General features: G+C 45.1%; 1 protein-coding gene across 3 annotated transcripts in view; it reads left to right on the top strand.

Moving 5' to 3' along the window:
* The window catches only part of OSBPL10 (oxysterol binding protein like 10), a 362776-nt gene that overhangs the window by 186977 nt on the left and 154398 nt on the right, over positions 1–21401 (top strand). The window lies entirely within an intron of this gene.

Raw genomic sequence — 21401 nt, forward strand, 5'->3', positions numbered from 1 at the left:
TCTTGGCACTGAACAGGTTAATTCAAGAGATATAAATATTGGCGACTCTGATCAATATATTCTCTAGGATAAGTAACTGGAAAAGAGGGAATTTAATATTTAATTTATTGTGTACTCCATTTAAAGGGCTTCGGGGGGAAATCTGTGTTGTACTGTTAGGGTATGTTCACACAGTTTTTTGACGCGGAAACCGCGCCGCAAAACTCGTCAAAAACCGGCCGAAACTGCCTCCCATTGATTTCAATGGGAGGCGGAGGCATCTTTTTCCCGCTAGCGGTAAAACCGTCTCGCGGAAGAAAGAAGGGACGTGCCCTATCTTTGGGCGTTTACGTCTCTGACCTTCCATTGACATCAATGGGAGGCAGAGAAAGCGTATTTCGCGGCGTTTTATGCCCGCGGTGCTCAATGGCCACGTGTGAAAAATCCAGCGAAAAACAATGCGAAAATCGGCGTGCAGGGAGAGGAAAATCTGCCTCAAACTTCCAAACGGAATTTTGAGGCAGAATTTCCGCCTGCAAAAAAACTGTGTGAACCCAGCCTTAAAGTTCAGTCGCTGTATTATATAGAAGACTGATTGAACGTAGTAGAAGTTCAGCTTGTTCAAACCTCTTCTTTAACATTATGCATAGGGTTTATTTAAGGAAATTTGGAAATACATTAGTGCCGGTTAATCTACTCTTAGATTCTATGCTCTAAAAAGAAAAAGCCTCTGCCCTGTATGTGCTTCTGTGCAGATTCCAGAACCAAGGATTGCTTCAGATCTCAAACACCTTCACTAGAAAAGAGTAGAGCTACTGTGCTTGCTGAATTGCGGGGATGGAGTATTATTTTGGCAGGCCATCCTAGGAGCCTGTAGAATAGCTTCAGCACAAAACCATGAGATAGTGGTCAGTTCTTAAAAGGGGATGTATGAGATTAGGAAAAGGTATGGTTTTTTCCAGCAACAGCGCCACTCTGGACTACAGGTGAGGCCTGGAAATTCAGCTCCTCCCTATTCATTTAAAAGGAGCTGAGCTGCAATAACCGACACAGACCATGAACAAATCTGGCACTGCTCTGGAATAAAATGCAGACCCTTTTTTTTTCTTATTCAAAATTTTTTTATTGAGTTTCAGAACACAACATTACACAACATAGTGGAGGGAAGGCCTCCACACCATAAATGGAACCGACAAACAAGGTCAGTGGACCAAATCAAAAACAAATCAGAACAACAACAAAAAAGAGAAATCAATAATGTGCATCACATCTCAATAGGAAGGACACTGCGCAGTATACAACAGTAGCATGGAGAATTCTTACAGCAAAACATCAGGAGGCACAGTGAGGCCACTTAATTCAAACGGAGAGGGAGCGGCACATTACCCTAGACAGGGGAAGAGAGAGTATAGAAAAAGGTCCCAAGAGGGGGAGGAGTAGGAGGGAGGGGAGAGGACAAGGGGATCCTGGACTCCGATTCTGGGGTATTCTGGATGAAAAAACATCAGCCAGCAAGCGTCATAGTACACTTCACAAGAGCATAGGCCAACTCAGGTTACAGCCGTGAGGTAGGAAGGAGAAGAAAGAAACACTATCCAAGGAGACCACGTAGATGTGTATTTTACCACAGCTGCCGGGGAGTGAGCCACCAGGTGTTCCATTCGCTGTATCGCGGCAACTTCCCGAAACCACTCATCTAATGTTGGGGGTATTGCCGTTTTCCACCTGCGCGGGATCACTGACTTTGCTGCCTGAAGGAGATGTCTAACTAGTGAGCTTTTATAAACTTGTATTGGCATCGGGAACATGAATAAAAGAGCTGCTTCCGGAGAGTTGGGGACAGAGACTCCAGTAACCTCCAATATCAATTTAAGTACCGCATCCCAAAAACTCCTCAACAAGGGGCAACTCCACCAAACATGAGACATACAACCTCCTACATCACCACAACGCCAACAATTGTCAGGCATAGATGGATACCATTTATGAAGCGCAGCCGGGACCCGGTACCATCTAGATACTATTTTGTAGCTAGTTTCTTGGGCCCTAGTGGCTATAGAGGCTTTTTGTGAGAGGGAGAAACATCGCTTCCATTGTGCGTCAGTAAATGTAGTATGCAATTCTCTCTCCCAGGCCCCGCAGAAGGAGGGGAGTTGTTGGGAACGCTGTGAAAGGAGTAACTTATATATCGTGGATATGATATGGGTAGGGGGCTGGGTGGAGACACATAGGCGCTCAAAGTCCGTCAACAACCGGTGAAGATGTGCGCGTCGCTTAACCGCTCCATAAAAGTGCTTTAACTGGGCATATTCATATATACGGCGAGTGGAGGGCACAGCATCGGGGCAGATGGAGGTTAGAGGGAGAAGAGAGGAAGCAGAAAGGACCTGGGCAAAATACATGGGGTTGGTGGACGGCCTGCCTAGGAAGGAGCGACCAGCCTTACCAGCAGGAAAGGCTGGATTATCTGTGATAGGAGTTAAAGGACCCAGGGGGTCTATAAGCGTACTTCCAGGTCCTAAGGACCTCAATACCAGAAGGGTATGATGGACCACAAAGGAGGTTTGAGTCGGTCTGTTCCCGGGCAGGGTCCACGGCAGGGATGATAGGGTACTGGGACATAGTTGTTGAGCCAAACGGACCCATAGTTTTGATTCACGGTTATGAAAAAAATCTAAAACACGTGCGTGAGTTGATGCTAGATAGTATAGCCTACAATCCGGCAGACCAACCCCACCCGTACCCCTGGAGCGAGTCAGAAGAGCCCGGCTCAGACGTGGGCGACCAGTCGGCCAAATGAAGGAGCCGAAGCATCGCTGAAGCCGCAACCAATAGAAGGATGGGATAGAGATGGGGATCGTCTGCAGGAGATAAAGCAAGCGGGGGAGGAGCGACATCTTAATAATATTGATACGGCCAAACCAGGAAAATTCAGTCTTATGCCAGGAATTAAGATCAGTGCGAAACTTGGCCAGTAGGGGGATATAATTATTTGTAAACAGTTGTGTAAGGTCACCGCTTATACGGGCACCCAAATATGTAATACCTCTGGAGGGCCAGGAAAAGGGGAAATTACTTTGGAGAAGCGACACTAACGGGCCCGGGAGAGAAACATTTAGCGCTTCCGACTTAGAGAAATTGATTTTGAAATTAGACCATGTTCCAAAACGGGACAACTCGGACATCAATGAAGGAAGAGAGACATGAGGATCTGTGAGATAGACCAATAGGTCATCAGCAAATGCCGAACACTTGTATTCCATTCCTCCAATATTAATACCCTTAATATCCGTGTTGCTCCGAATGGAGGCCATGAGGTGTTCCATAACCAGAACATACAACAGGGGGGATAGGGGACAACCCTGTCTCGTGCCATTGTAAATAGGGAAAGGTGCCGAGAGGGAGCCATTTATTTTTATTTGGGCCGAAGGCGTACGATACAATGCCATGATTTTTGCCAAGAGAGAGGGTCCTATTCCCACATGCCGAAGGGTTTGGTAAAGGGCAGGCCACGATATTCTGTCAAACGCCTTTTCAGCATCTAGGGACAGGATCATGAGCGGGATGTGGTTAGTCTGGGCGTGGTGGATGATATCTAGAGTTTTAAGGGTGTTGTCACGGGCCTCCCGACCAGGTACAAAGCCCACCTGATCCGGGTGGATTAGATCAGGCAGGTAGTTATTCAGTCTATTGGCGAGCAATTTGGCGTAAATTTTCAGGTCTACATTGAGCAAGGAGATGGGACGATAACTGGAGCAGAGTTGAGGATCCTTACCCGGCTTAGGGATAACCGTGACATGAGCCAAGGTGGAGCTAGGAGGAAACCGGACCTCCGGGGAGATAGAATTAAAAGCTGGCAGTAAAAACGGTAACAACCGGTCAGCCAACACCTTGTAAAACTTGGCAGTGTAGCCATCCGGGCCAGGACTCTTTCCCCCAGGAAGATCGGTTATAACCGCAAGGAGCTCCGGGGAGGTGAAGTCCTTATCAAGTTCCTCAGCTATCTCCCTAGACAACGGTGTGAAGGGAGAAGAGAAAGAATCCCCGTCTGGCGGATGAGAGTGGGTAGGGGTGGGAGAGTCAAGGTTGTAAAGATTAGAGAAAAAGGTATGGAAGCAATCCGCTATCTCTGGGGTCGTGTGAACCACCTGGCCAGAAGGAGCTTTAGTATTTGGGATGTGTGATTGGGCAATCTTAGTTTTTAAAGCTCTGGCCAACATGCGCCCACTCTTATTGCCAAACTCGTAGAATTTACTGCGACAGACTTGGAGAGCGCGCTGCTGGGCAGAGTCCAACAGCCGTCTGGCGTCCTGTCGGGCAACCTGTAACTCCCGTAAAATCGGAAGAGACAACGCACGCTTGTGGGCCAGTTCAAGAGCGCTAATTTTTTGGAGCGCAATTTTAAGGGAGTGGGCCCTTTCTCTTTTAAGGCGCGCTCCGTGTTTTATGAGGACCCCCCTGAGAACACATTTAAGGGCTTCCCAACGCACCAAGGGGGACGTGTCATCCTGAGTGTGATCAAGTGTGAAATATTCCACCGTTTGAAGTAAATCATCATGGCACATCCCATCCAGGAGCAGGGACTCATTCAGTCTCCAAGTCCAGGAGCCTTTAGTGATGAAGGGGAGATGTAAGGTACAGTATACCGGGGCATGATCAGACCACAGGATACTGCCAATGGACGTAGAGGCTACCCAGGGGAGAGCATGTTGCTGGATAAAAATGTAATCCAAGCGACTGTAGGTGCCATGCGGAGGGGAATAGAAACTATAATCCCTATCAGTGGGATGTTGTAGGCGCCATGCATCACAAAGTTGAAGCTGTAGGAGAGCATGCCTCGCCCGTCTAATAGCACCATATGCAACACTAGAGCGACCAGTAGAATTATCCACCGTCGGATCCAGAGTAAGGTTAAAGTCTCCGCACAGCACCACAGTCCCCCGGACCACCGGAAGGGCGGCTTCTATAAGTTGGAGAATGAAGGGCACCTGACCCTGATTAGGAGCATAAGCGTTAATCACCGTGAATTCCCTCCCACCGATATTAAGCACTAAGATGATGTATCTTGCGTCGGGACCGACAACCAGATTGACAACCTGATGGGGGAGGGACTTGTGGAGGGCTATGGCAACTCCACACGATCTGGAGAGGGGATTATTACTGAAATGCCACGTAGTGTAATGTTTGTGCTTGATAGTAGGGGTATGTCCCTCCTTAAAGTGTGTTTCCTGGAAGCATGCAATGTGTACCTTACGCTTGTGTAGATGGTATAGAATTTGCGCCCGCTTTTCAGGAACATTCAGCCCCTTCACATTGAAGGAGGCAATAGTAAGGTCAGCCATGGGTGCAGACTAAGCGGCTCGCTGAAGTATGCCGGCTAACGCACGAGGGATCGGAGTCCAGGATCGCCAGGAGGGAGGCAGAGGAGGGAAACAAGCTAGGAGTAAAGAACAGAGCATTAGAGAAAAACACAGACATAAAATCAAACAAAAAAGGCAGTAAGAAAACAACTGCCGCACCAGCTAAGCGCACAATTGCGGTAGACCAAAAATTCGGTCCAAAACCTACAGGGGGAAGGTGACAACTACGCATAAGAGTTATCCGCACTCCCCAGCGTACCATATTATAAGTATTGACAGCTTAACATCATTGCACACTTTAAATAATGAGCGAGAGGAAGGCATCTGAAGGTAATACTCAAAACCACAGGCATTCTTGAAATCCGACAGCAAGTAAATACGTAAAAGAAAGGATTCCAGGGGTGTGAAATCCGGGTCATCACGCCGAACGGGCGGTCTCCATGGGTGGAGTAGGGTCCCGTTCTTGTCGGCGTCTAGATCTTCTGCGGGGTCCTCGTGGAGGGCGACCCTCTGCCACAGATAGAAGCCCAGGGAGCGGGCGTCTCCCTCTCGATCCTCCGCCAGCAGAGGATAACAATGAGGGCCACTCTGGTAACGCAACATGAGGAAGGTTCAAGTCCCGCAAGAAACTAGGCAAGTCGGTCGGGGATCGCACGGTATAGGTACGGCCATCCTGTCTGACCATCAGGGCAAACGGGAAGCCCCACCTGTAAATGATGTCCCGGTTTCGGAGCACCTCCAGCAGGGGCTTGAGAGCAGCTCTTTGCGCCAGCGTATGTCGAGATAAATCCGGCAAAATACGTAACTGCGTGCCTTGATGGAGAATGATGGGCTGCTGCCGGATTTTTTGCAGAATAGAGTCCTTGATTGCGTAAAAATGGATTCGGCAGATGACATCCCTCGGCCGAGGATCATCAGCACTTACAGGGCGGAGAGCTCTATGTGCCCGGTCGATCTCTATATGGGTATTTGGCGGACGGCCTAGTAAAGTATTGAAGATGGTGGAGAGAGTTGAAAACAGATCGGACGCAGGAATAGATTCGGGCAATCCTCTCACACGTAGGTTGTTCCTCCTGTTACGATTTTCGATATCATCGAGGTGTTGTTGCAAAGTGAACAGCTGAGCTGAGTGCTGCTGAATAGTAGATTGGATATTTGCAATAGTGGCATTATCAGCAACCCGCTCCTGCGTAAGAGTGTCCACCCTTGTAGAAAGTGAGGAAAGTTCAGCCCGAAATTGAGTAAACTCCAGCTTACATTCTTCCACGATCTGTCTGGCAAAGGAAGACATATCAGCCCTGGTGGGCAACAGTTGGACAAGCTGGCGGATGTCTGAAAGAGTCGCCGGCCTATTTTCACACATACCTCCAGACGACGGGTCTGTGAGGCTTAATGCAAGGTCTGCTGGTATATCCATCGGAGCATGGGCATATTCCAGGTCAGGAGAAGGAAGTGGGTGGAATTGAGGACCCTGGTCACGGGTATGTAATGCAGGCAAAGTCCCGGATTGAAGGGGAAATCCCACAGGCCCGGCCGGGGCGGTGGTTGAGGGGACTTTTGGGGCGCTGCTCCTTGAGGAGCTGGAGGACCAAGATGGGGGGGCCCCCACCAGCCCAGGGCCCCTGAGAGGAGTGGGGAGGTCTGGAACTAGTGGCCCTACAGGCTGTAAAGTGACACTGGGGGCAGGAGGTTCAGAGCCTCGGTACTCACTGCGCCTCTCATATGAATCGTCCTGCTGTGGAGCTGTAGTCAGGGCAGCTGTGGCGTCTCTTGCGCCCCTGGAGGTTGGATCAGGTGGTAGCAGGCCGCAGTCAGGTCCAGGAGGTAGCTGGCCATCAGGCCATGAAAGCAATGGCGTAGGTGGATGGAGTCCCGACGTCTGCAGGCCAGCCGGAGAGCGCCGGTGGCCATCTTGAGAAGCCACGAGGCCTGATGGCAGAAAAGCGGCACCTGCCGCGGAGGGAGCCCCAGATGCCTCACAATGAGACCGAGGGTCCGAAACCCTCTGCACCGGGGCTCTCCCATCCGGAGAGATTGTGAAGGGGGCCGTATTCCCCAGAGCAGGCACCACAGAGTCCCGGCGGCCATCTTGGATGCAGGCAGGCGAGGTCGGCCGGGCCGCAGGATCCTCCACAGCCCGGAGAAGAGATGCGGAATCGGAGGCCTCCAGATTCTGGACCCGGACGGGTAAGTGAGCGACTTCTGTTGCCGTCTCTATCAGCTCAGGGCACTGAGACAGTGGAGATGGAGAGGTCGGGCGGCCATCTTGACCCCCGGCCTCGGCCCGGATCGAGGCCCGGAGCTGCATCTGGGGTTGTCGCCCGAAGTATTCCCCGATATCACGCTGGGGTGATGAGGGGCAGGTAGGGGCTGCTGCCTTGTGTTTTTTAGTCGTCTTCCCCATGTCTGAGAGTGGATGTCAGCCGATTTTAGCACACTGGGTGAGGAGCTGGAGAAAGCACGTCGTCACTCTCCCATAGCTGGCCACGCCCCCCAGACCCTTTTTTTTAATCTCATATGAGCATTTATTTTTTGACTGAAAGAAGACTGTTATTGAAAACCATATTCACCTAAGACACTTCCTCCAGGTCCTGGATTAAACAGTGTTTTTGTAGAAGACTGCCTCATTCAAAGATTGCTAAGTCTATGACCTACAAAGTCAACATGGAGTACCCTACAGCAAAAGTGGAATTTGAAATATATCTATATATACAAATACATGGTACAACCATTTATAGGAGACTCAAGACTCCCTTATATCATTATAGAAACTGGGGCTCCCCAAAAAATTAGGGTAAGTAGAGCAAACAAAGACCTTGAAAATGAAGGGGAATCGAAACACTTCGAAGAGTTGCATGATTTTTATTCTAGAGGGTATTCCGACATACTGAATTTCTGGTATATTGTATGGATAGGCTTTAGATGTTTGATCATTGGAGGTCTGACCACCACAAACTGCCAATCATGAGAAAAGGGGTCCCTTGTCACCGTTGCTTTTTTGAAGTTAGCTGAAAGTAGGACGAAAAGAGTGCCTCATAAAGTGCCTTGAATGTGCCCAGCACCCACTCTTATAGTCTATGGGGAGTAATGGAAAGCTTGGCTGTTTCCATGTCTACCATATAGGTGTTTGAGAGAGATGGAAACCCCTGAGCACATTCATACAACTATTTCGACAACTCCACATAGACTATTATGCAGAGTACAGCACGCATGCTATAAATAGCACAAATGGACTTAGGTAATATAGGTTACTTCCCCAGTACCCCTGTTGGCATGCATCTCGTATGGCATCATTGAAATTTACGTAACGACAGATGTTGTACCACCAATGCATGTAGAATGCTCTGTAAAAACCATGGTCCCAGTTTGACGTACTTGGTATTTAGTTTTTTTTTAAAAAAATGAGACTTTTCTGTTGAAGAAAACTTCTAGTGACAAATTTATACTCTGATATTTTCCTGGAAATGCAGAACAGTTGTCAAAGACTGAAGTAACCAGGGTATTCCTGTAGGATTTATGGTTTTAGAATAGTCTCTGGGTTCAGTTTTCTTTGCAGAATTTGATGCATTTTAATAGTTTTGTTTATAAAATCTTGGCAATATTTTTGAATGGCAGAAGAAGTAAGTGATGAGGAACGGCTTCTTAATCTCTTTGTTTGGGTAACCTTGAGCTGCGCTTGTATTTCATAAAAAAAAATTAAATTATGCACTTCCAGCTTCAGTATGGGTTTTATAATCGCGCTGGTGTTTTCAGCCGCAGTTTGACTACATAGTAGAACAATCCCGTAAGACCACAGTTATTTGCACTGCTTGGCATAACATATAGCCGGTGCCATTAGCTTCTTAATCTGGTGTTAATGGACTCATTTGTATTGATTTACTTAATGCCATGCCAGCGAAGAATTTGTCATGCAGAAATATGTGAGCATGCTACGCCTGGCAGCCAAAAAAACAGCTGTGTGAAAAGAATGCAGCTATACAAATCCCTTTTAAAAATCACTCAGGCTTATCTTATTGCAAATGCTCCCACTCTCCAGTAAGAAGGAAAAACACGTTTTAATAGCCCATTATACGTAACCATTGAAATATTGTTCTCCTGTTGATTCTGCTCTGGCTGGTAATTCATTAGTAACACATTTCTGATCCTGAAAGAACAAATAAATGCTATATATTTAGATATTTATGCTGCATGTATGACAGATTCGAATTAGTTTAAATTTGTATTCTTATATATTTGTTTCCTGTTATTTGCCAGTGTGCTGGCTGTTATGTGGGTGTTCCTACATCAGTGCACTATTATTTTAGTTAGGCCTTATTCACACAAACATGTTATACGTCCGTGATACGCGCATGATTTTCACGCACGTAGCACGGACCTTTGTAAGTGAATGGGGCCGTTCAGACTGTCAGTGATTTTTACGCAGCGTATGTGCGCTGCGTAGAACCCACGACATGTCCTATACTTGCCCGTGTTTCGCGCAGCACGCACCCATTAAAGTCAATGGGTGCGTGCAAATCGCGCTCGGCACACGAAAGCACTTCCGGGTGCTGCCCGTGATTCGCGCAACAGTAGTAAAAAGAATGAATGAAAACAGAAATGCACCTCGTGCTTTTCTGTTTGTAAACATAAAAACAGAGTGTCATAAAGATGCCGGCTGCGCAAAAATCACGCAGCCACGCACCATATGCTGATGCCACACGGACCTTTTGCCCGCGCAATAAACGCAGCGTTTCTTACGCGTGCAAAATGGACACGTCCGTGTGAATAAGGCCTTAGGCTGTGTTCACATCAGCGTTGGTTTCGTTGGGTTCCGTCGGACCTTTCTTCTTCTTTTTTTTTTTTTTCTTTTTTATTCGACTGCTGTATTGGTTCTGTAAAAAAACCAAAACTGAACCCTTACACAAGGGTGACAAACGGAAACCATAAGCAACGGAGCATTACCATGGAAATAAATGGTAATGCAAACGGAACCTATGGATTCCGTTTGCCTTTCCGTTGAGCGGTTCCTCCGACGGAAAGGTCCGACGGAACCCCTCAACTGAAACCAACTCTGATGTGAACAGGACCTTATATGTACAGATGTGGCAGAAGTGAGTTTGTTACTTTGTATAGTTCACTGCGATATCACACTGTGTTAATTGTGGTTTTACCTAGGACTAGATAATCAATCCTACTGCAATGTCCTGATGGGACAACCATGACCATATGTCCTATTAGGGCATTTGAACATCAAATGGGGTTCCCGCCTGGGTCCCCCTTTCTTAGTAAGAGAAGAGATCCGCACAGTGGCTCTCGCTCTGAGGACTCTGCATGACCATGTTTGCTTATTGATTTCAATGGGAGCCATGCAAAGGAAATATGTATGCTCCAGCAGCTTCTCTCTGCAATTGTAGTGAATCACTAAGAGTTTGAGTAGTCGGACCCCAGCTTTAATAGTTTTGTCCTGATGGGTCAACACATCTTTCAGGCATTAGGCTTATACAGTTTGATCAATATGTGTGCTCAGAACCTCATATTCATGTTCTAAATATTTTGCTTTTTGTCAGGAGATCATTTTGAAAATTGGGTATGTGGACTGTGGGGTCAGATTTACGAAGACCGTTTCATATGCTAGTCTTTGTATGAAGTCCGCAAAAATAAGATGCAACCAATTTATTAAGATGTGCATGCCTCCTAATAAATTTGCTGCATCTTCTCCTGTGGCAGACATGGAAATCTGTGATCTGGCGTAGATTTACGCTGAAATTTCCGCTAGTTTCTGGCATAAATTATCATGTATTTGTCTGGCTGCGGATGGCACCACCCCTTCCACTAAGTCCCACCCACTTTTAAAAAGACCTGCCCAGAGCAGCGGAAAACTGTAAAAATGCTCAAATTATTGCACAAGTATGTTGTGCACCATAACCAAAGTGTTGCAATCCTTTTACTTAGTTTTCCCCAATGTATTTCCCTTTTTTGGAATGGCATTTAAAGCGGTTGTATAGTCCAAAAAAATGTATGTCCTATCCTCAGGAAAGGCCATCAATATGTGATCGGTCGAGGTCCAACTCCCGGCACCCCCGCCGATCAGCTATTTTGAAGTTGCCGCAGCTCTCGTATAAGCGCTGCTTCTCCTTCACTTCCTTTACTGCTCAAACTGAATTGTCGACACACTTGTAGCGGCGGTACACAGTATTACAGCCTTCTCCAATTGAGGTGAAATACTGTCAACGGGCGCTACAGGTGTGTCGGCGATCCATGGTGTGAGCAGTAAAGGAAATGAAGGGGAAGCAGCAATCGTACGAGCGCTGCGGCCCCTTCAAAACAGCTGATTGGTTGGGTGCCGGGAGTGGGACCCAGACTAATCCTGCTGGGACCAGAGAAATTAGCTGTAATCTGTAGAGAAACGTGTCCGTAAGTGTTTAATTTCCGTGCAGCGCCTCCACAGGGAATATTAAGCATTACTCAGTTTTCACTCAATGGGTTGTCTGTGTATTTCAGGACATGTCTACCAAAGTGAGTAACATTCTTAGTAACTGCTCTCCACTCTGGCCAAGAGGTGAGGAGCCTGAACAGGGAACCCCCTTTATTAACTCAAAATTCCATAATAGGATAGATGAACATGAGTCAAAGGATTAGTGTAAGACACAATACAAGCAGAAAGCATTAAGTGACATTTTTTTTCTCTGTAACGTTGTGTATCCCTGTAAGGACTGAGAATCTAAAGAAAGGCATACAGTTTACTGAAAAAGTATGTACTACTGTAACTAAAAAAAAATTATATATAATAAAATTAGATACTATCATTTTGGTCTTATCCTCTACTATTTCATGATTTCCAAACACGAACACTAGATAATAGTGGAAAAAGGCGCATATAATTGTCTAAAGTGGGTATCTGAGAGGTGCTACAAAAAAAGAAGACAAAGTGCTGGATTTAATTTGTTTTCTTTCAAAGGAAAATTATCTCAGGGAAGAGAAATTTCTAAATTGCCGTTGAATGCCATCAACCGACGGATTGTTTTAAGACACAGTTTACATCATGTTAGACAGCCTACGCCCGAGCTGCAGCGGAAATGCAGAAAATGAGCCTCTTGTAGAGCTGGGGGACAGGAGGAGTGATGTCAGGCAGATGACCAAAAAGATCCCAACTAGGGGTATGGGGAATCTGTTGCTTAGTGTGTGTGAGAGTGAAAAGTAGTATCCTATTCCAGAACAGCTGGAACACTGGGCAGGTCCATAAGCAGTGGTACATGTCAGCCACATCTGCCCCGCACCTGGAGCAAGCTAGGTTGGAACATTTCCCATATGGAAATTTCGTAGGGGAGAGATCTAGCCTTTATGTGCGATTTTCAAGAACATTCTCCAGTAGGAAATAGCCGGGATGTATTTCAGTGCCTTGTCAAGAGTGCGAAGCATTAAATCAGGTGTGAGCTCCGAGTCATGAGAAGTCCACCGCCCCAAGTTTCCGGAGTAGCGAGTAGTAAGCTGAGATTTTTTTTTTGGGGTTCTATCTGGGCTTAAGACCTCTAATTCTGCAATGGATTGATCCGTTGCCATTACACATTAGATAGCTTTCAGATGAACGATCATATCTCCGACAACCATAGCTCCCAATTCCTCCCATACACATGCTCTCTCAGCTCCGTGAAGTGTGCATGTATTCTGAATAGGCTGAGGAGAGTAAGACACACCTGGAAGTGGCTTATATTCCCGGAGAATGAAAGGATTGGGTATGTTGAAATCCAACTGACCAATCCTTCTCTCCTCCGACATTCGATAGTCGGGAGGCCACCATATACTATAGATGAATGACTATTCCCGCCGAAATCGATGGCTTCAGCTAACATTCATCTAATGTGTAGGGCTACCTTCAAGTGCTTTTTCCATGAGAGACATTTATGACATATCCACAGGCATGCCAGCTACGCTGTTTCAGTAAATACCATTCAATTCTATGGGACTTACGGAAATAGCGTACCTCAGCGAGTTACGCTGTTTACGTAATTCACAACCATATAACCTTTTTCATGGTCCGAATTCACCTCATTCAGCTGCACCACAGAGCGGCTGAACAGGGGGTCAGGGGGCCCCGTTCTGGAGATAGGTGCAGGTCCCAGAGGTGGGACCCGCATCTATCTGGATATGTCATGAATGTCTTTCATGGGAAAACCCCTTTAAGAGTCCTAAACTACACTACTGCTTAGCTTTATATATGTATAAAATAACTTAAGCAATTGATAAGCAAACCCTTACCGATAACTAGGGGTATGTAGGAGTTAACAGAGTGCTGTACGCTTTTAACAGATATGTGAGACCTTGCATTAATAGTTTCAGAGGCCGGGGTTGGCATACACATTATCAGGCAGATTGATGAAATTGGTGTAATAAATCATGGGTGTCCGGAATGTTACATTTTAGATTTAAAACGAGGGCAGTGATAATATTTTGACCTCTCTTCCCGTGAATGGTCTATCTAAGACATTATATGTGTCATTTTGTATTGATGAGTTGGTGAAGCATCCTATTTGTTAGCTTTGCTGTTTGATGTGGACGAGGTAAGTAACCAGAGGTCAGGTTTGAGTTTAGATAAACTGTTTATTCGCAACGCGTTTCAGCGCCGAACCGGCGCTTTCATCAGGCATAGGGATACAGAAAACAAGACACAAGTTTATATAGGGCCAGTTCAGATTAAACAATTAGGTAAAAAACCGCGAAAAAATATCGGCGGGTCAAAGTTCACATTGAGCGATCTGATATAATATAGATAAATGAAAGTTTTAATACATAAGTAAAAGAGTATAATTAATAAAAGACTATACGTCCTATCAGGAGATGATTATGCAACGTAGTAAAATAAAACTATGTGCAGTGTGTAAATGACAGTTTATCATTCAAATACTTAAAACAATAGTTAGGAGTGGGTGAAAATGATTTTATTAATGTATTAGTGTTGCAGGTCATGTCTGGGGAGTAGTAATGTATGTCAGTTAGAATGTTTACATGTTGCCTCGGAGACCAGATGTATTACGGAAATTCTACCACCAAATAAAAGGGTGTGCAATGGGAAGCCGTTTTGCACCATCCTATGCAAACCTGTATATGGGGTCGTTTGAAAAAACATACATCTATGGCGAACACCCCTATAAAAGTAACATACTATTATACAAACGGTACATCGATGACCTGTTTTTAATTTGGAAAGGCACTGAGGAGGAAGCTGTGCGCTTCATCGAAACCCTAAATAAAAACAATTACGATCTAACATTTACATACACATTCTCCCCCACATTTATAGACTTTTTAGATCTCACCATCAATTACGATAACGTCAACAATAAATTTATAACGAGAACACATTTCAAACAAGTTGATGTTAACAGCTATATTGACTTCAGAAGCGCTCACCACCGCCCCTGGTTGAAAAACATACCTTTTGGTCAATTCAGGAGGATCAGAAAAAATTGCAGTACTGACAAAGATTTTAACAAAGAATGCTCAATCCTCGAAAAAAGATTCAGAGACAAAGGTTTCCCAACTAACCTTATAAAAGGCGCACGATCCAAAGCTTCAGAACTTACTCAAGTGTCCTGTCTGAACCCCTCTATTAAGAATTCCAAATTAGGCATTAATAGCTCCAATCTCAACTTCATCACTACTTACAACAGAGGCAATAAAACAATTAGGAACATTCTGTCCAAGCACTGGCACATCCTTAAAAACGATCCGTACCTAAAAGACACATTATCATGTAAACCGAATATTACCTTCAGACGATCCCTGACCTTAAAAAATATTCTGGCTCCCAGCAGAGTAAGGAAACATCCTATACCTCATACAAATTTTCTTTCTGATATAAAAGGGTCATATAAATGTGGACACTCACGCTGCCTGTGCTGCAATTCCATCAGCCATAAAAAATATAATTACACATCCACAGTTACCAAAGAATCCTTCACTATACAAACTTTCCTTAACTGTGGCAGTTCCTACATCATTTATTTATTAGAGTGCCCGTGCCAATTGCAATATATTGGAAGAACAACCCAATGTCTAAGAACCAGGGTTAACAACCATCGGTTTAATGTAAACACTGGTTACCCTAAACACAGCATTTCCCGACACTTTCTCCAAATGCATGATTGCCAATTTAATAAAATCAAAATCACACCAATAGAACACATTAATATTGATGTCCCAAACAGATTCAGCAAGCTAAAACAAAGGGAAAACTACTGGATCTTCAAAATGAATACACTTCATCCTTTTGGTCTAAATGACATCGCAGAGTCCTCTTTGGACTAATCAATTGACTGACTACTTAATAAATCATCAATGAGACACCCTATGAAATCTCTCAAATACCTTTCGTAATTAATTAAATAAATAAATAAATCACAGTACCCCGTCACACCTCATCTCCAAACAGCATCCCATTTATGTTTTATCACTCAATGCATATTCGCGTGTGCTTATTCATTAATTCAATTATCCTGTTTCAAATAAAAAGCATAATGTGCCATTTTTTATTCTATGAATATAGGCATAGACTACCGCACCACTGTCCTTACCCCGTAAAATTGACCAACGTTCCCTATAAGTAAACACCGACAGGTGACAAATTAACATATCATGGCCCTAATCTACATTTGATATTCTATTTTCACTCACCCTTCGCCCGATCTCCATATGTCTATACTTCTTTTTGATTTTAGAACAGACGTTCTCAGGTCCCGTTCCTGTCCGAGCAGATCCACGACTTTTCGCGTAATGCGGTTCACCATGCGTTCCATCCGGTGTGGAGCACCTCGGCTTCCGTAATACATCTGGTCTCCGAGGCAACATGTAAACATTCTAACTGACATACATTACTACTCCCCAGACATGACCTGCAACACTAATACATTAATAAAATCATTTTCACCCACTCCTAACTATTGTTTTAAGTATTTGAATGATAAACTGTCATTTACACACTGCACATAGTTTTATTTTACTACGTTCCATAATCATCTCCTGATAGGACGTATAGTCTTTTATTAATTATACTCTTTTACTTATGTATTAAAACTTTCATTTATCTATATTATATCAGATCGCTCAATGTGAACTTTGACCCGCCGATATTTTTTCGCGGTTTTTTACCTAATTGTTTAATCTGAACTGGCCCTATATAAACTTGTGTCTTGTTTTCTGTATCCCTATGCCTGATGAAAGCGCCGGTTCGGCGCTGAAACGCGTTGCGAATAAACAGTTTATCTAAACTCAAACCTGACCTCTGGTTACTTACCTCGTCCACATCAAACAGCAGCGCCGATATAGATCCACTTGTTTCATTTTGCATTTCTCGTACCCAAGCGGTCACCCTGTTGACCGGTCCGGATCTGGCAGCAGCTACCCCGTGGACCCCAGTGCTGAACTCCTCTAACCTCACGGTGAGCATATATATCCCCTTCCCTATCTCACCTCCAATGTTCTTGATCCACACCAAGTGGCGCCGTGGCTTTTTTTCTCCTTATTCTATTTGTTAGCTTGATATCTATGAGTTAAAGAGGCTCTGTCACCAGATTTTGCAACCCCTATCTGCTATTGCAGCAGATAGGCGCTGCAATGTAGATTACAGTAACGTTTTTATTTTTAAAAAACGAGCATTTTTGGCCAAGTTATGACCATTTTTGTAGTTATGCAAATGAGGCTTGCAAAAGTCCAAGTGGGTGTGTTTAAAAGTAAAAGTCCAAGTGGGTGTGTATTATGTGCGTACATCGGGGCGTTTTTAATACTTTCACTAGCTGGCCGCTCTGAAGAAAAGTAACATCCTCTTCTCTTCAGAACGCCCAGCTTCTGACAGTGCAGATCTGTGACGTCACTCACAGGTCCTGCATCGTGACGGCCACATCGGCACCAGAGGCTACAGTTGATTCTGCAGCAGCATCAGCGTTTGCAGGTAAGATCGACTTACCTGCAAACGCTGATGCTGCTGCAGAATCAACTGTAGCCTCTGGTGCCGATGTGTCCTCGCTCGTCTGACACGATGCAGGACCTGTGAGTGACGACACAGCGTGATCTCTCGAGAACACGGCTGTGTCTGCACTGCCAGAAGCTGGGCGTTCTGAAGAGAAGTGGATGATACTTCTCGTCAGAACGCCAAGCTAGTAAAAGTAGTAAAAACGCCCCGATGTACGCACATAATACACGCCCACTTGGACTTTTACTTTTAAACACACCCACTTGGACTTTTGCAAGCCTCATTTGCATAACTACAAAAATGGTCATAACTTGGCCAAAAATGCTCGTTTTTTAAAAATAAAAACGTTACTGTAATCTACATTGCAGCGCCGATCTGCTGCAATAGCAGATAGGGGTTGCAAAATCTGGTGACAGAGTCTCTTTAACATTACAGAGATCAAATATAGGAGTTTTTAAATCAAACTCCCAGCTTCTTGAATTATTATTCTTTCGGCTTAAAGCAACATGTGCAGTCATTTCCACAATTCATTGGAAAGACATAAAAGTAGAGTCTTTGTTGGACAGCATTGGATGTTACCTGCAGTAGGATGTATGATGTTGCAGAGAATTGAGCCATAAATTGTAATCTCGGTTCTGCTTGACTTGCAAAGGCGAGCTGGAAGCCGATAAGAAGAATGGGTTCAAGATAATGCAACGCCATGGGAGGTTTCTGTTCTTCAAACATCTGCATTGTCACTCCTCCGTTACATGTCAATGCTATTAAAATAACATTTATAGAGGTGCCGCTTTATATTAATTCATATACAGAAGTAGATGTTGAAATAGTGCAATATATTTTTTTGCTGCATTGCTGCAATCCAAAAATGTGTGTGTGTGTGTGTGTGTGTGTGTATATATATATATGTGTGTATATATATATATAAAGTTACAGACCAAAACAGTTATGTTTATCAGCTGTTTTATGTTGGGAGTTGAACATATTACCACTACCAGGTCTTATACTGGATATTAATGTGCTTATTACATAGTGCTTTTAAAAAAAATGTCACTTATTTACCCTGAGAAGATTGTTTTATAGGCTTGCTCAAAAATGACAGTGGTCACTATATTATAAAGCACTATAGCCCATTTATGAATTCTAGTAAATTTAACTTCATCTTGTCATTTTTGGTGACCGAAATAGTCTGAGTTATTGATCACCAGCCAAAAACAAAAAGCTTGGTAGTCGTATTTTATCCCAGCAGTAGTACTTTATCCCGGGAGTGGTGTTTTATCCCGGGAGTGTTGTTTTTTATCCCGAGAGTGGTGTTTTTTATCCCAGCAGTGGTGTTTTTAATGTTTTTTAATAAATTATAAAAAAAAGCAGATTGAGGCAGGCCTACTGCTACTGCAGAAAACACCATCGAGACTGGTGATCGCTGGTTGGGGGACCCGGTCAACTTAGAAAAGTGATTCCGGTACAGCCACGCACAGTGTTGGTAGTGTCTTCAATACCTGGGCACAGGAGGGTGAACTTCACACAGCGAGGCTAATCCACTGTCGGTAATTTTGAAAAGAATGGACCTGTGCTAATTCCCCCCTGTTTTTATTGGTAGATTGAATTAGTTTCATGAAACCAGTGTCGGACTTATCGTATATGCAAGCCAGGGCCGTCCTTTAGGCAGGGCCCGGGCCCCGTACTTTACACCACCACCATCTGCATATACTTAAGCTTTCTGCACCTGAGTCTAGTCCTCTTCACCTCTGGGCACAGCGCTGGGAGCAGACGCCATTGTGTGCATGGCACAGATAACATCCTGACGCTGCATTGCATCAAGACCAAGTGCTCTGAGCTGAAGAGGGCCCGACTCAAGAGCAGGGAAGTATATGTCTGCTGATTCTCTGTATATAATCCTATCATGTGTGATACTGTATGCTGGGGTGATACTGCCCATTGTGTGTGATACTGTCTGCTGGTTCCCTCTATCTAATCCTATTGTGTGATACTATCTGCTGAGGACCTTTATTTAAGCATGTAATGTGTGATACTGTCTGCTCGGGCACTGTATCTAAGCCTATCATGTGTTATACTGTCTGCTGGGGCTTTCTATCTAAGGTTGTTATGTGTGATACTTTCTGTTGGGGCCCTGTATCTAAGCCTATCATTTGTGATACTGTCTGCTGGGGCACTCAGGAGAGAGTAACGCCATCTTACACTTGCGTGGATCATATGACATGACACAGACCGGAAGTGTCATCAGATGTGATCACTAGGCCTGGCTGACACCTGAAGAAAATAGGACACATACACAGTATTTTTGAAGGGAAAACGGGTGATTCAGTGAAAGCAAGGTTAAAAAAAATACCATGGGCCGGAGTGACACACTGATTTTTCCGACGTGCAGCGGGGCCCACCATTAACCCATGCTCTGGACCCCAAAAAAGGTTAAGGACGGCCCCTGTTACAACCTGTGCAGCTGTACTGGTGCCAACGTAGGTAAGGGGGCCCACTGCCACCTTTAAAAGCAGCTAGCTGTTTCCCTCTATCCGTAAGATAGAGCAACAAGCTGGAAAGGATCCAAGCAAGGAGGTGTAAGTGACACCCTGTGTTTTCCTTTAGTGAGGGTATAAGTGGTTGAAAATGGTGGCAGTCGCGTTGTTAGCGGAGCCGGCAAGCCTGCAGTGGGCTGGGGGGAGAAGCCCACCTGTAGTGAGAAGGGGCGTTTTGTTGGGAAAAGTCCCTGAAGCGATTAAATAGCCAAGTAAAGGGCAGGGGGAGAAGGGTAGATAAAGGCAGCCTGGTGAGGAGCTTGTTAGACTTACTACTGAGGAAGCAGAGGTTACCCTCCCTGTAGAAAAGTTATTGTTACATTATGTTATAAGGCGGATCACAACCCTACACTCTGAGAAAGGCGGATTGGTTTGGTTGGTCACGGCGACCTCGCTTGTGGGGGAACATGAGCTGTACAGCAGCTTCCCAGGTAAGGTCATGGCCCGCATAGCTACAAAGGTCAGCCAGGGTGGCTGGTCGTTGCCCCAGGTACCGACTGATGGCAGGCGTGCCCCGGCTTATAGAGTGGTGTCGTGATCGGTCGGGCTCCCCTTATCACTGTATGTGTTTGATTAATAAAGTTTGCCAAAGACAGAGGGCTGTGTTTTATTGTTGGGGGTGGGGGGGGGGGGGGGTCAAGAAAGCTAAGGGGGTAGTAGCATCTGCGCTCCTTATGCATGTATGGTACTGAGCTAACAAATTTTATAGCTCAAAATCACTAGTCGCTAGTTGAAGTGACATAAGATGTGTTCTCTACGCTGAGCTACTGGAGAGCAAGGGGCCCATATACTAAACCAATTTGGCTGAAGTCAACGCCTAGCATAAGTGTGTCTAGTAGAGAATAGAAGCAACACTGGATAGTTAGGTGAATCCATGGATATGTGGACCTACTAGACTGCTGCGCAGTAGTGGAGAAGCAGCTGGCCAAACAATAGTCAATAACAGCCTCTTGGACAAGAGTACCAGGGAGGATGTTCAGGCAGATGCTCGGAGTAGCAGACACCAGGCATAGGTGATGCTTGGCATGGCAGATGATACCGGACGTGGCAGATGAGGCACACATGACTCCAACAATAGGCTTAGGAACAGGAACAAAACACAGCAACAGGAACCAGGAAACGGGAACACTGGTAAAAGGATACAACTAAGGGCCCATTTGCATAGACTAACACAGGAAGATTAACAACGCTTAGGCAAGGAGAGGAAGGGCAGAGCCCTTTTTAAAGTCCAGGGTGTTACTGGGTTGATTGGAAAACTTTAGACTGGTGCGCGAGCTGGCACTTTTAAGGCCAGGAATGATCGCGCGCAACCTACAGGACACAGGAGAGCACTGCAGCCGTGTGTGTCGGCGTCTCTGAGGTGGGAGATGCCGACATGAAGATACAGTCCTGCGGCTGCCGATTAGTTTGGATATGCCGGCGGTCCGCGGTCATAGCAACATGGATATGCATATTCATTTAGTATTTCATGTGTGAAAATACATTTTTAGATTTAGTTGTCCTTTAAAATGCAACAAAAATTGTTTACATTTTATCTGTTCATATGCAAACAAACAAGATAAGAGAAATAAATTTACTTCCACGTGT

The sequence above is a fragment of the Rhinoderma darwinii genome, chromosome 5 (assembly GCF_050947455.1).
Source record: "Rhinoderma darwinii isolate aRhiDar2 chromosome 5, aRhiDar2.hap1, whole genome shotgun sequence".
Classification (NCBI taxonomy): domain Eukaryota; kingdom Metazoa; phylum Chordata; class Amphibia; order Anura; family Rhinodermatidae; genus Rhinoderma; species Rhinoderma darwinii.